Source organism: Diabrotica virgifera, chromosome 5 (genome assembly GCF_917563875.1).
Source record: "Diabrotica virgifera virgifera chromosome 5, PGI_DIABVI_V3a".
Classification (NCBI taxonomy): Eukaryota; Metazoa; Arthropoda; class Insecta; order Coleoptera; family Chrysomelidae; genus Diabrotica; species Diabrotica virgifera.
Window position 1 is genome coordinate 244,673,346 of NC_065447.1, and position 17,127 is coordinate 244,690,472.

At 30.4% G+C, this 17,127-nt stretch overlaps 1 protein-coding gene across 1 annotated transcript in view; it reads right to left on the bottom strand.

Moving 5' to 3' along the window:
- The window catches only part of LOC114325090 (FMRFamide receptor), a 1,095,033-nt gene that overhangs the window by 696,739 nt on the left and 381,167 nt on the right, over positions 1-17,127 (bottom strand). The window lies entirely within an intron of this gene.

Genomic DNA, 17,127 nt, shown 5'->3' on the forward strand with positions numbered 1-17,127 from the left:
ATTTAAAATAAAATAGTTAGGAGAAAAATTGGTGTTACTGACGCAGTTAAAAGTATTACAACGCTGAATGGAACTAGACATTTTGCCAGAGTCAAGGATGGAAGATAGACCAAGAACATTTTAGAATGGAGACCTAGACACGATGCTTTTCATAATCGAGAACGTCCTCCAACCTTACTCATTAATAAATTAGGAAATATTAGAATAAAAGATCTCTCTCTAAAATGGATTGAATCCTACCCAGCGGAACGTCGTCAGTATGTCTTCTTAACAGATGTATCCCAGAAATCAGTAAATATTTGCAAATCAGATTACATTTACATTCATATGGGTGTTCCGCAAGGTTCTGTAATTGGCCCAATATTATTTCTTATTTACTTAAATTATATTGTCTCAATAAATTCTGCTGTACAGTTTACACTTTATGCAGATGATATTTCAATACTTATATCAGATAAATCACATAAGTATATCTCTTAAAAATAAAATGTAACGAACTCTTGTGTGATCTTAGTTATTGGTTTTCCTCAAATTAATTTTATCTTAATGCGGATAAAACGAATTCATTTCCACAATAGACAGAAACATCTGTTAGATATCGAACTATCAATACATTCTAAACAAATTGAAAAAGTTCAATGCCTAAAGTTTTTGGATTTGTATGTTCATGAATGTCTCAATTGGAAAAGGCAATGTGATGATATTATTTCCATAATAAACTCAGCATGCTACCTACTTCGAAACCTCAAAGATATACTAAGTAAAAAACAGCTAATTATGCTGTATTATGCTCAGGTGGAGTTTTGTTTGCAGTATGGCATAGTATTTTGGGGTACGTCTTGTAAATTCAGTGAAGTCTTTCTATCTTAAAAAGAATAGTCAGTTTGTATTGCTGGTATTTCTCGAATAACTAGCTGTAAGAGTTATTTTCCTAGATATAAACTTTTAACTGTGCCGTGCTTATTCATTCAAATCTTGAGAAATTTAAAACTAATAGTCAAATTCACAATATAAATACAAGGCAGAATCAAAAATTACATGTGCCTTTTTCTAAAGGAAATATGCATTTTTACTCACCTGCAATAATAAGTCAAAGAATATACAGGGTGTAACAAACATACAGGTCAAAAATTAAATCACATATTCTGGGACCAAAAATAGTTTGATTTAACTTAACTTACCTTAGTACAAATGTGCACATAAAAAAGTTACAGCACTTTGAAGTTACAAAATAAAAATAGATCTTTTCCAATATATCAAAAACTATTTGAGGTTTCGTATTGAAAACGGACATGTGATATTCTTACGACAGGAACGCCTTAAAAAGAAGTTATAGTGAAATTTGTGCACCCCATAAATATTTTATGGGGATTTTGTTCCCTTAAACCCCCCCCCAAACTTTTGTGTACGTTCCAATTAAATTATTATTGTGGCACCGTTAGTTAAACACAATGTTTTTAAAACTTTTTTGTCTCTTAGTACTTTTTCAAAAAGCTAGTTTTTATCGAGATATTTTGCATATTTGTCAAATCCACCACATATTTATATACTGTTACGTATGATTAGAGACTTGGTAATAATATGAAAATTTATTTATAAATTACAGTTTGAGGTATATTTTGAACCATATTAAAAAAAGACACATCTCGATAAAAGGTGACTTATTGAAAAAATACTAAGAGGCAAAAAAGTTTTAAAAACACTGTGATTAACTAATGGTATCGCAATAATAGTTTAATTGAAACGTACACAAACATTTGGGGGTTTAAAGGCACAAAACCCCATAAAAATTTTATGTAAACATATTAAAAAAGAAGGCGCATCTCGATTAAAACTGGTTTATCGAAAAAATATTGGGAGGAAAAAAGTTTTAAAAACATTGTGTTTAACTGATGGTACCACAATAATAATTTAATTGGAACGTACATAAAATATTTGGGGGGTTGAAGGGAACCAAAACCCCATAAAATTTTTATGGGGTGCACAAATTTCACTACCTATAATTTCTTTTTAAAATGCTCCTGCCTTAATAATATCACATGTCCATTTTCATTAAAAAATCTCTAATAGTTTTCGATATATCGGAAAAAATCGATTTTCATTTTGTAACTTTAAAGGGCTGTAACTTTTTTTGTGTGCATATTTGTACAACGGTAAATTAGGTTCACTCGAAATATTTTTGGTCCCAGAATATGAAATTTAATTTATGACCTGTATTTTTGTTACAACCTGTATAATAAGTTAGCCGAGCCAATAAAAAAATGTAAGAATATGAAAATATTTAAATTAATTTTAAAATATTTTTTATTGCAGAATACGTTTTATTCTGTTGATGAATATTTTAGTAGTTGATATTATTTTGAGTATATGCTAGTAATTTTACATTTTCTATTTGTGTTTGTCTTGTAACCTTAGGTTGAGCGTAATTATAAATTTACATTTATATTTACTAATTTTGATTTCTAAACTGTGACTGATCCTATACAAATTGTATTTGTCAAAAAGGAAATAAAGTATAATATTATAGGTGGTCGGAGAACATCAAGAGCATGCAGCACAACTGGTTTTAGGATGCTGAAGGTCGGATGCAATGGAACTATTGACGGGAGGCCTAGTTTCAGCAGTGGATTTCTTCTGCTTCGTGTGCCTTGTCCGTTCCGAACGTTGGCAATTAACATGGCTATTCTGACTTTGTTTATGGCAGATCTAAATAGTTCGGCAGATCCGAAGTTTTGGTGCCACGAGTGTCTTCTCTTCCCTGGACCCGTTCTGCTTAGCAGTGGACTTAAAACGACTAATAATGATATTAATGAATATCTGTTTAAATCAAAAAATCAAAAGATACCTGTAGCTTTTTCTAGTATTATTATTTTGCGTCAAAGCAGTGATTTTTCCACAAAAACAAAACAACTTGATTGACCTCGCCACCTAATATAAACTCTTGTTATACAATCGGAGCCAAAACATAAATAAAAAAATGTTTTAGGTTAATAATGAAACCAGCAGAAAGTTTCGAGCAGCTGTAGATTTATATTTTGATTTTTTAATTTTTCTTTAAACAGAACCGTAATAAGTCCGTATTTTCAGTTATTATGGTATGCTGTTTATAAATACTAAAAAAATACTAAATAACTCGAGGATATTGATGTTTTAGACCAAAGACTTACAAAAAAGAAAGTGTCTTAAATGTGTCTTATATTATGCTGTTTATAAGTTGTACGCTTATTCTACTTTAGACGCTTATTTCTAGCTGTTTTTTCCTTTTCTGTAAAATCTTTACCCTGTTTTAATATATTTTATGCAAATTATAGGCTATTGATTATATTCAAAATAAGATAGCTAAAAGGAACTACAACGTTAACGGGGTTTTATTATTTCATATGGTCAATGGACACCTATATATGAAAAAACCGCGGAGTGCTACCATTTAAAGGGGTGCGTTTTTGAGAAATGGGTGAATTAGTCCCTGGGCACAGGTTACATTAGTGTGAGTTCTATGCACTTTTGGTACAAACATATCTACATAAGAATTGTTCCTGGTTAAATTTCATATCTAAATATAACTTTTTAAAGTCAAAGATACTTTTTGTTACAAAAATATATTCAAAAGAAAAAGCACAAAGAAACCCAAAAGAAATAAATTTTGTTTTTTGTCCCATAACTTTTGTCCACGAGGATATAGGTATAGACATTGCTTTACAGAAAAAAAACCTACACATTTTTTCTTTAAAATGTTTTTTTAGTAGAGGTAATTAGGATCTACAGTTTTCGAAATATGATTTTTCATAGTTCGCCACTCACAGCAATTTTGGTCAATTTTCCTTGTTATTTCGCAAATATTGTTCTGTAACTTTTTTCTACGTAACTTTAGGTATATGCAGTGGTACACGTAATAGGAATAGAAATCAATTACCTTTAACATGGTTTAATGTATAACGTTGTACGACTTTTTTTTTTAAAGAAATTATGGTTTTTCAAGGTTTTATACTTTTAATGATTTTTTATAATATAATATAAAAATAAAATAATATTATCATATAATATATTATATATTATATAATATTATACTATACATTATATATATAATATATTATACTATATATTATACAATACCTAATATATAAATTTTTTACGATTATTTTTGAAATTTCTCATTATAACTTTTTTTTCTTGTACATGAATATACTATATATTGCTCAATAGAGAGGGCTTACTTTCGTAGTCCAGAGAAATAAGGTTTTTCTCGTGACACATCCCCCTCCAGGCCGAAACCAAATTTTTTGAGTAGTATGGACATCTATATTATTAACCTATATGTTTCCTGCAGCCGATTTTGATGATATACATAGTTATAAACAAATGAAGATCGAAAAACGGTAAATTATCGCTTTTTTCGTCTATTACCAAAGAGTTAAGCACTTTAAACAAATTTGAGAGTAAGAAACTCATAAATCGTATAAAAAACTTCAATATGGCATTCGCTGAATATGTCCAACCTTATTGGTTGCTTAGAAAATTGCAAAATAAATCATAAATATTGAGTTTTTATAAATATTCGTAACTTAGGTAAAAATTAACCTAGAATCTTCTTATTACGCGGAATGTCGAGACTTCTTGTACTTAAATTATGTTTTAAATTTCAAAGCAATTGGTCAAATAGTTTAAAAGTTATTTAATTTATTTTTCCCAAATTCATTTTTTTTTGCAACACTATAAGTCAGAAAATTATGAGGTTACAATAATACTTCGGACAGTTTATGAAAGAAGAAAATTTATACTATTACCTTAATTAAAAATAAATGACAAAAAATAATTTTAAACAGTGTAAAATTATTTTGCAAAAACATGTCCATTTTTTGCTTACTTATAAACAATTAGAATAACTTTTTAACCGTTACCCGTAGAAAAATTATTTTTTCATATTTAGAAAGACTGAATTTTTATACACATTTAGAAAGAAAAACCACTGTTCTAGGACATTTAGGGACAAAGTTAGCCCCCCCATTTTTTTAATTCACATGTTTTTGCAAAATTATTTTGCAATATCTATAATTATTTTTTGTCATTTTTTTTAAATTAAATTAATACTGTAAATTTTCTTCTTTCATAAACTATCCAAGATATTACTGTAACTTCATCATTTTCTGACTTACAGTGTTGCAAAAAAAAATTAATTTTGGATAAACAAATTAAATAACTTTTAAACTATTTGACCAATTGCTTTGGAATTTAGGGTGTAATTTAAGCACCATAAGTCTCAGCATTCCATGTAATAAGAAGGTTCTAAGTTAATTTTTACATAAGTTATGAATATTTATAAAAACTCAAAATTTATGATTTATTTGTCAATTTTCTAAGTAACCAATAAGGATAGACATATTCAGCGAACGCCATATTGAAGTTTTTTATACGGTTTATGAGTTTATTACTCTCAAATTTGTTTAAAATGCCTAATTTTTTAGTAAGAGACGAAAAAAGCGAAAATTTACCGTTTTTTGATCTTCATTTGTTTATAACTATGTATATCATCAAAATCGGCTGCAGGAAACATATAGGTTATTATTATAGATGACCATATTACTCGAAAAATTTGGTTTCAGCCTGGAGGGGGATGTGTCACCAACACGATATTTTTTTTCCTTATTTCTCTGAACTATCGGTTCTTTAAAATGGTGTATCATCTATATTTAAATACATAATGGAAACCGAGTGAGTCTTTGATATTTTTTTTCCTGTCTTATTTAAAATTATTTCTTTTACAAAAATTACATAAACATTAGTCTTAGAAAACATCACGTTAGTTAAAATTATTTAAACGTTGACTTTTAAAAAATATTCAAAATCAAAGTCCATCTCTTCGTTAGCATTAGCTTCAATATCTTCCTCTGACACCTCAGTTATCTTAGAGTTCCCACAATTAGTACCCATGCACATGCACCCTTTGCAGAATATTGAACAACTAATATCTTCCTACAACCCCAATTTTTTGTACATCCTCTGGTACATTTACATGCTATTTTTTCAAGCAAAGCTTGTGGTGCAGGAGCTTTATTGGAACTAATCCATATTTTGAAGTTTGCCCGCCCGAGTCAAGTGGATCCAAAGTATTACCTATAAAAAATAAGTTTCAATCATAACACACAATCACATAAAAAAGTTATAATGAGGAATTTAAAAAATAATCCTAAAATCAAAAATCGTTGCAAGTACTTATTACATTTTGAAAAAGCATATCTTATTCAAAAATAATCCTAGAATTTTTTATGATACACCATTTTAAAGTAAACAGAATAGGCTTTCTTTATTATTATATAATATATACCTAGATGTAGAAAAAAAAGTTATAATGGGAAATTTAAAAAATAATCGTAAGAAATATAAAAAACTCGTTAAAACTATAAAGTCTTGAAAAAGATAACCTCTTTAAAAAAAGTCGTACAACATTATACAGTAGAACATTTTAAAGGTAATTGATTTCTATTCCTCCTACATGTATGATTGTATATGCCTAAAGTTACGTAGAAAAAAGTTACAGAACAATATTTGCGAAATAACAAGGAAAATTGCCCAAAATTGCTGTGAGTGGCGAACTTTTAAAAATCATATTTCGAAAACTGTAAATCCTAATGACCTCTACCTAACATCATTTTAAAGAGAAAATATGTAAGTTTCTTTTCTATGAAGCAATGTCTATACCTATATCCCCGTGGACAAAAGTTATGGGACAAAAAACAAAATTTCTTTCTTTTGGGTTTCTTTGTGCTTTTTCTTTTGAATATATTTTTGTAACAAAAAGTATCTTTGACTTTAAAAAGTTATATTTAGGTAGGAAATTTAACCAGGAACAATTTTTATGTAGACGTGTTTGTACCAAAAGTGCATAGAACTCGCCCTAATGTAACCTGTGCCCAGGGACTAATTCACCCATTTCTCAAAAACGCACTCCTTTAAATGGTAGCACTCCGCGGTGTTTTCATGTATAGAGATTCATTGACCATATGAAATAATAAAACCCCGTTAACGTTGTAGTTCCTTTCTATAGTACATAATCAATAGCCTATTAGTAATTTATATTATTAAATAAACCAGCATATTTACACTAAAATCATAAAAATTAACGCACCACCTTGAAAATGGGACTTATTTAACGTTTCATATTTCCTAAACCTGTTGTCCGATTTGACTGATTTTTTTAGTATATTATAGCCTTATTCTTCAAGAATATCACTGTAAGAATATTATTGCTAAAGAAATAAGTCTCATTGTATACCGGGTGTAACAATGATAGTGTGTTTTTCCTCATAGTTTGGAACACCCTGTGGAACATTGTAGATTATATAAAATATTGAAATTAAAACGTAACTGTAGCCTTAGGCTTTCTTAACAATTTGTTTTTTGATTTATTTAATTATGTTGGATAATAAAAAAGTTAGGTACTTTAACAACTAGCAATGTTATTAATTAATACAGGGTATTTCTAAATAAGTGTGACTTTGAGGGGTACTTCTTCATGAAAAAATAATGACTGTTTGCTTTATAAACATATGTCCGCAAATGCTTTGTTTCCGAGATACGGAATGTTGAATTTTTCCTTACAAACTGACGATTTATTTATTGCTCTAAAACTGGTTGAGATATGCAAATGAAATTTGGTAAGTTTTAAGGGGAAGTTATTGCGCATTTTTTGACATACAATTAAGAATTTTATATTCACCATTGGCGTGCATACGGGTATTAACATTTTAGATACATCCTGGATGCACGCCAGTGGTGAATATAAAACTCTTGATTGTATGTCAAAAAATGCGCAATAACTACCCCTTAAAACCTACCAAATTCCATTTGCTGATCTTTCATTCATTTCTTTCAATCATCTCAACCAGTTTTAGAGCAATAAATAAATCCTCAGTTTGTAAGAAAAAATTCAACATTCCGTATTTCGGAAACAAAACATTTACGGACCTATGGTTATAAAGCAAACGTCATTATTTTTTCATGCAGAATTACCCATTAAAGTTTGTCGCACTTATTTAGAAACACCCTGTATTGATGAATAACATGGCTAGTTATTAAAGTACCTAACTTTTTTATTATCCCCCATAAGCGAATGAATCAAAAAGCAAAATGTTAAGAAAGCCTAAGGCTACAGTTGAGTTTTAATTTCAATATTTTATATATACTGCAATATTCCACAGGGTGTTCCAACCTTTGAGGAAAAAACACACTATCATTGTTACACCCGGTATACAATGACACTTACCTTTTTAGCAATAATATTATTACATCGATATTCTTGAAGAATAGTATAATATACTAAAAAAAAACTAAAATCGAATAACAGGTTTAGGAAATACGAGCCATCAAAAATGTCCCATTTTTAAGATGGTGCGTTAATTTTGATGCTTAGTGTATTTAACCTTTCAGTACCCGCGTTGATTTTCATTTGTATAGTCGTGTGGTCGGAAAGACCGGTATTTATTAAACATTGATTTTGGAAAAAATATGATTTGCATTATTAATCAATAACTTGGGCTTTTCGAATTATTAATACACACACTTCTTCTTCTTTGAGTACCGTGCCAAAATTTAGGCGTGTTCTAGGGGTCCTTGACAATTTGCGGATACTGCTCTCGATCTTGCACGGTATGTAGCCATACATCTGCTGATAAGCCAGTCCAGTGACGAAGGTTTCGGAGCCATGAATATTCATTTCTTCCTATAGTGTAGGAAACAGAGGTTGAACCTTGCAAAATGGACACAAGTCCGGTTTTATTTTTTTTCTGTTATATCAAGGGGTGCTTATTATAAGACTAACTTTTTCTGAAAAAATTTCGCCCCGGAACCCCCTTTTCACCCCTTTAAAAGGGGTAATTTGTGGTTTTTGCGGAACGTAGCCCTTCCTGTACCTTTTACAAAAAATTTTTTTATAGAAATACGAAGTGGACTATATTTTCTACGATTTATTTCCCGACAGCATATGTCTATCATCCACCGTTTAGCGAGGGTGGCGCCCCAAAGTTGACAAGTTTTTAAGAAAGATGTTTTAAAAAATATATATTTTTTCCTAACTGTAACAGAAAATAAGAAGAAATTCTGCGGCAATTATTCACAAATAAGTGACTGATTTTTTGGTATAGGTTTCACTTAAGGGTAATTGCCCTATTTTTAATTACAGGGTGTTACATTTTAAAAAACCCATTTTTATACCATCTGAACCGTTTATGCTAGAGTAAAAAGACTTTCAGCGATTACCCATGTACTGGTGCTATTTACAAATTTGTATAATGCACCCCCATTTTTCCTCGAAACCACCCAAAAAAAAAGAATTAAAAAATAAAGTGATTTTCTTGGAATCCTTCACACAGAAGGCCCTTTATTAAATGCCCTGTAGCAAAAAAAAATAAATAAAATTGGGGGTTGAAATTTTTTTTGTTTTTTGATTTTTGATCCATATGGGCATATGCTTCATTAATAGTGCTTTTCAAAAATATATATGATTATTGCAAAATCCTTGCGGAAATCCCCCTATCCTTGAAAATATACTGAATAAACTACCCCTATCCCTTGGCGAGGATGTTTTTACGATTTTCTCATTACCTATGCATTATTTTTCAACAAAATTTCTACAAGGTTAAAGACCATTATTTACTCTAAAAATTAGATCCTATTCATTTTTTTCATATAAGCCACCGTTACGGCACAGTGGCGCCGTAAACCTCATATATGGTTTTACGGGCTCCAGTTTTTTTTTCGTCATTTGTTCGTTTCATTGATAAAGTACTTATGTAAAATAAAACAACACAGTGTAACCTACAAATTATGACCTATGCACATTTTACAATCTTTGCGCCCCAAAGCCACAGTGGTGGCCCAAAATCAACTTTTGAATATTTTCGCCACCTACACACATTTTATTTCATTAATGCTACCTTAATAGCACAATATTTACGTGGTCGCTAAGCAGTGGCGGATCCATGGAGGGGTGATTGGGGTGATCACCTCCCCCCACTCTCAAACCAATTGATATTATATTTAAAGATTATACAAATATTCATTTATTTTTATAGAAATACTTATATTATTATTTTTATAAGAATGGCGTACTTTTTATGCTTTAGCGACAGTGGAGGATCCAGCATCGTTAAGAGGGGAATCCAATTGGCTAAATTTCTATAAAAATAAAAGAATATTTTTATAATCTTTGAATATAATATCATTTGGTTTGAGAGGGGGCGGGAGGTGATCAACCCCATCACCCCTCCCTGGATCCGCCACTGCTTAGCGACCACCTAAGGGTAAATATTGTGCTATTAAGGTAGCATTAATGCAATAAAATGCGTGTAGGTGGCGAAAATACGCAAAAATTGATTTTGGGCCACCACTGTGGCGTTGGGGCGCAAAGATTGTAAAATGTGCATGAGTCATAATTTGTTGGTTACACTGTGTTGTTTTATTTTACATGAATACTTTATCAATAAAACGAACAGATGACGAAAAAAAAACAAAAACTGGAGCCCGCCTAAGCATATATGAGGTTTACGGCACCACTGTGCAGTAACGGTTGCTTATACGGAAAAAATGAATAGGACCTAATTTTTAGAGAAGATAGTGTTCTTTATACTTGTATAAGTTTTGTTTAAAAATAATGCATAGGTAATGAGAAAATCGTAAGAACATGCTCGCCAAGGGATAGGGGTAGTTTCTGCAGTATAGTTTCAAGGATAGGGGTGGTTTCCGCAGGTATGTTGCAATAACCATATATATTTTTGAAAAGCACTATTGATGAAGGGTATGTTCATATGGATCAAAAAGCAAAAAACAAAAAAAACATTTTCCACCCCCCATTTTATTTATTTTTCTTGGCTACAGGGGTTGGCACTAGTAAATCGCTTTTGGTGTTTATGCATGGGTAATAATAACGTGCACAAAATGATATATGAAGCATATTAATAAAGGGCATTGTGTTTGAAGGATTCCAAGAAAATCACTTTATTTATTAATTGTTCTTTTTTTTGGTGGTTCCGGGGAAAAAATGGGGGTGCATTATACAAATTTTTAAATAGCACCAATACATGGGTAATCGCTGAAAGTCTTTTTACTCTAGCATAAACGGTTCAGATGGTATAAAAAGGGGTTTTTTAAAATGTAACACCCTGTAATTAAAAAAAGGGCAATTACCCTTAAGGAAAACCTATACCAAAAAATCAATCAATTATTTGTGAATAATTACCGCAGAATTTCGTCTTAATTTCTATAGAAAATATAATATTTTCTACGATTTATTTCCCGACAGCATCTGTCTATCATCCACCGTTTAGAGGGAGTGGCGCCACAAAATTGACAAGTTTTTAAAAAAGATGTTTTTAAAAAAATATATTTTTCCCTAACTGTAACCGAAATTAAGAAGAAATTCTGCGGTAATTATTCACAAATAATTGATTGATTTTTTGGTATAGGTTTTACTTAAGGGTAATTAGAGGACTATAATAGTCCTCTTCATATTTCTATAAAAGAAATTTTTTGTAAAAGTTACAGGAAGGGCTACGTTCCGCAAAAACCACAACTTACCCCCTTTAAAGGGGTGAAAAGGGGATTCCGGGGCGAAATTTTTTCAGAAAAAGTTAGTCTTATAATAAGCACCCCTTGATATACCAGAAAAAAAAATAAAACCGGACTTGTGTTCATTTTGCAAGGTACAACCTTTGTCTCCTACACTACTAACAATTCCGGTTTTTCTCTCGATGTTTCCGTTGAGTAGGGATGAGAAAAACCTACCGGTTTAAACGTAAAACCGGTTTTTTACTTTGCAATAACTGGTTTTACCGGTTGTTTTTTTGTCCCGGTTATAACCGGTTTTTTCTTTTTAAAGTAAAAACCGGTTATTAGGTTTTTTCGGTGATTAAGATTAGGTTAGATATTATTTTTGATCCCAATCATAATTATTATTCTTAAGTAATTATTCCAAACAAAACCATAATTCAAATTTTATTTTATTTTATAAAATACAGAAGCAAACTGAAAGTGCAATCTCACATCAGCCAGAAATAATCATTAAATTTTATTATAATATTTCCTTGAAAAGGTATTTGTAATCATAATATTTACATAAGAAGTGATCTGGTTGATTTAGACGCAAACATCATCTATTTTTCACACCTAACTCTTGAAATTGAAAGTGGGTGAATGACTTTTTGTGATTCCAAAAATAATGCTCTGAGTATGAATATCGAATTACTGATTACGAATACGAATCTCCCAGAATTTCGTTACGTTTCCAAAACGATACACTCATACAGGAAGTAATAAATGAATTAAGATGTATTTATCTATTCTACAAATATACAAACGTGTTAAAAGTACTACATTATGTTCTTTCGATAGTACTAATTTTGATCATATTGATATCGAGTCGAATGAAGTATCGCAAACTAAAGTGTATTGTAAATGTACCTTTTTGTCACTTATTGGATTAAAAAAACCGAAAACCGGTTTTTCCAAAAACCGGTTTTTTTGGCCGGTTATAACCGCTAGGTTAAACCGTAAGCAAAAAAAAAACGGTATAACCGAAAACCGGTGTTTTGTCAAAAACCGCCATCCCTACCGTTGAGTATTGACTGGAGTATCCAGTATCTGCTATCTCTTATTATATAGCCCAGATATTCAAGTTCTTACCCATGATATTTTGAGCAATCTACGATGTGACCATTATCTCAAAGGCTCACATCTATATACATAGTAATACAGGATATACATAACATTTTAAGAATTTGATTCTAAGTTGTAAGTTTAGCTAAGAATTGTACAGCATAGATCTAAGTTACATAAATGCTCCTCTTGTAATTTCTATACGAGTTTTAATTTCTTCATCAGGATTTAGTGTCTCGTTTATCCAATATCCTATACTAAATTTACAATCAAGATGCAGTAGAAATAAATAAACTAAAACACGTTAAATGCTACTAGGAGCACCCCCAAATCATAATTTACAACATATTATTTACAATAATAATTTTCAAAGTTTATACATTGTAAATTATGATTCGGGAGTGCTCCTAGTAGCATTTAACGTGTCTTGGTTTGTTTATTTCTATTGTATCTTGATTGCAAATTTAGATTAGGTATTTAAAATAATTATTTCTGTAATAGGCTTATTGTTAAAAATTAGTTGCATGCGGCCGACGCACAGTGGTGAATTTTGCCGAAAACCTGCCCAAAATGCAAAAATTTAAGTTTATATATTCCGAGAAATTTTATATGAATCTTGCTCTGTAGGTTTCGGAGGATCATAAACGGCCGTTGAGGGTAGAACAATACAAGCATATTACTCTGGGCTAATTAGCAAAATACAAGGAAAAGTTATTTACCAGCAATTTTATTGCTGGAATCGAATCTTACGATTGTATATATTAATAATATAGGTATGCAAAGTCCGCAGATAGTGTGCTACTTTTTTTATAAACAAAATGGCGCCCGAAAATCGTGTTTTTTTCAAATTTTTCTCTATAACTCCAAAGATTTTAACTTTACACCAAAAACACCCAAATAAAAATTCACCGTAATTACATTCTGCATAGAGACGTGTTTTTCCCGATTCACTTCGACGAAAACTTTCCCCGGAAAAAGCGGGGTTTTCCAACAAAATCTTTAATTTTCAACTAAAATTTTAGATAAGTAATTGTTAATCAATAAATAAATAACTTGGTAATGTAAAAGACCTTTTCGTAAATACTATAATTCCAGAAGCCGATGGAAATTTAATAAAGAATTTAGCAACAATTGAATTGTTAATTAAAAATTTACGGTCGCTATAATAACGACAATAATTATGATGCGTAAGAATAACTATGATTTTTTCATAAAAAGACACTATACTTATCTAATGTACTTTACAGAATTGAAATTGGACTATTTAAGCGGCCTCAGGAATATTTTAAAGTTAAAGCAATTTTTTGGCTTAAAAACAAATAAAATATCTCGGCAAATATTAAACCAAATTAAATCATGAAAACGGTATTCGAAAAACAGAAGCAGGACGCTTCTTTTAAAGGAAAAAACGTTTAATTATGACGAGTAATTCCTGAGATACAACCGGTCAAAGTTGACCGGAATTTACGGCAAAGATATGAACAACAGGATCATAATTTTTGAACCATCACCTTTTTATTTTTGTCCTCTTTCTCCACACCAACTTTCATATCTTTGAACTACTCATAACATATATTATTATAATAAAAACTATCGATAACACGTGTGAAAATTGCCAAAAATAGCAAAATTCCAATCAAAAATTAGGTTGGAGAAAATGTAACCCTCAAAGTTCAAAATCGGTATACGTTAAAAAAATGCATTTTCTCGGCTTCCCATGGAGCAATTTCTTTCATTCTTTTTTTATTCCCAAGTAACTCGAGTAGAGCCATCGAACTAATGTATTATTAAATGTCAAACTTGCTTTTGTTTTGTTATAATAGATTAATTTATTTATAAGAACAGAAAACTACATATTCCTGAGGCCGCTTAAATAGTCCAATTTCAATTCTGTAAAGTACATTAGATAGGTATAGTGTCTTTTTATGAAAAAATCATAGTTATTCTTACGCATCATAATTATTGTCGTTATTATAGCGACCGTAAATTTTTAATTAACAATTCAATTATTGCTAAACTGTTTATTCAATTTCCATCGGCTTCTGGAATTATAGCTTTATGAAAAGGGCTTTCACACTACCAAGTTATTTAATTATTGATTAACAATTACTTATCTAAAATTTTAGTTGAAAATTAAAGATTTTGTTGGAAAAACCCTCTTTTTCCGGGGAAAGTTTTCGTCGAAGTGAATCGGGAAAAACACGTCTCTATGCAGAATTTAATTGCGGTGAATTTTTATTTGGGTGTTTTTGGTGTAAAGTTAAAATCTTTGGAGTTATAGAGCAAAAATTGAAAAAAACACGATTTTCGGGCGCCATTTTGTTTATAAAAAAAGTAGCACACTATCTGCGAACTTTGCATTCCTATATTATTAATATATACAATCGTAAGATTCGATTCCAGCAATAAAATTGCTGGTAAATAACTTTTCCCAAAAATGGCCTATTCTCCGATAATCAGCCCAGACTATATCACATATTTATATTAGTGTAAAGTTGGGATTGAACGAAAGCGGACCGAATAAAATTAAAGTGTGTTTACAATTGAGGCATTGTTAGGTTTTCGTTTAAAACTATAGACGTGTAATATTTTGTTATTTTATAGTGGATGCCATTTCTTGAGGTAAATGGAGTATTTCAATATACTTTTTAGATACTTTTTCCTAACATAAACTTTATTTACAACATATTTACAAAATGCTGGCAACAATCTTTAATCGTTTTCTGTTTACCAAGTTTAAAAATGGGAAAAGTAAAAAAGCAAGCTTTGGTCAGCAAAGATTTTTTCCTTAATAAATAATTCAATATGTATATAAATATTCCTCAAGAAATCATCTGCAACAAGTTGCAAACTTAGCGGAATTCTGCATTTTAAGAAACTGTATCAAGCTGGAGAATTTCTACATTAAGAGACTTTAATGTTATGGTCAGTTAATAAAGTAAGAACAAAATATGAAGCAGCTGAACCAGTAAATTTACAGTTTTTTTTTACACAAGAACCGTAGTTTTTTGTTGATTTTTTGCTTTCTTCTTCTTTTTTTTTTTAATCTTTTAGTCATTTTACCTTTATGTATAGGTCTATCATTTTGCTTTCTTCTTTTTATATTTTTTAATAATTTTGGTCGTATGAGTAAAAAATGTTTTCCTTTTTTTAAATAAAATACATAAACGATACTTTATATTAAGAAGCCAAAAATAGGTAGGTCAACTCTTAACACATCTTAATTGTTTTGTAAATGGATCCGATTAATTTTAATTATTATCTACCAATGTGTGGCTTCTTAACCCAAAGTTTCGTTTATGCATTTCATTTTTAAAAAATTAAAATTTTTGGCTCACACGACCAAAATTGTAAAAAATATAAAAGTAAGGAAGCAAAAACATAGGATTATACATAAGAGTAAAAGGATTAAGAAAAAGAAGAAGAAAGCAAAAAAAATAACAAAAAACGGCATCTCTTGTGTAAAAAAACTGTAAATTTACTGGATCAGATGCTTCATATTTGTTCTTAGTTTATTAACTGACCATAAAACATTAAAGTCTTTTCATGTACAAATTCTCCAGCATGTTATATTTTTTTAAAATAAAAAATTCCGCTAAGGATGCATTTGGCTGCAGATGACTTTTTCAGGAGTATTTATATACATTTTGAACTATTTATTAAGCAAAATATCTTTGCTGAGCAAAGTAGACTTTTTTACTTTTCCCTTTTTAAAACTTGGAAAACTTAAAACGATTGAAAATACTTGCCAATTTGCAAACATGTTGTAAATAAAGTCTATTTTACGAAAAAAAAGTCTAAAAAGTAGGTATATTGAAATACTCCACTTCCAGACAGCATCCACTATAAACTAACAAAATAATACACGTCTATAGTTCTAAATGAAAACCAAACAATTCCCCAATGGCCAATATTATTGTATAACACACTTAATTTTTATTTGGTCCGCTGTCGTTCAATCACAACTTTACACTAATATAAATATATGATCTCATAGGCGCCCATGTCCATGGGCATGGCCACGGCCCCGCTAGCTTTTCTGTTGCTTTAAACTATAATATATTGTCATCCAAAGTATACAAAATGTAATGTGCAATTTTTTAGATGGGCGCCCATGCATGATCTGCTTGTATTGTTCTACCCTTAACGGCCGTTTATGATTTTCAAAAACCTATAGAGCAAGGTTCATATAAAATATCTCAGGGTATACCTATAAACTTAGATTTTTACATTTTGGCCAGGTTTTTGGCGAAATTCACCACTGTGCGACGTCTTGTTTACTAACCATAAGTAACTTTGTCTGTGATGTATTTACGCGAAGTCCGTTATTGGAGTATTTTCCAGTGACTCGATCTATAAGGAATTGAAGATCGTTGATACTTTGTGAATTGAAGCCATGATCGTTGTGTCATCTGCATCTCTGATGTTGTTAATGGTTTCTCCCCCAATTCGAACTCTACATTGCCCTTCTAAGGCTTAAGG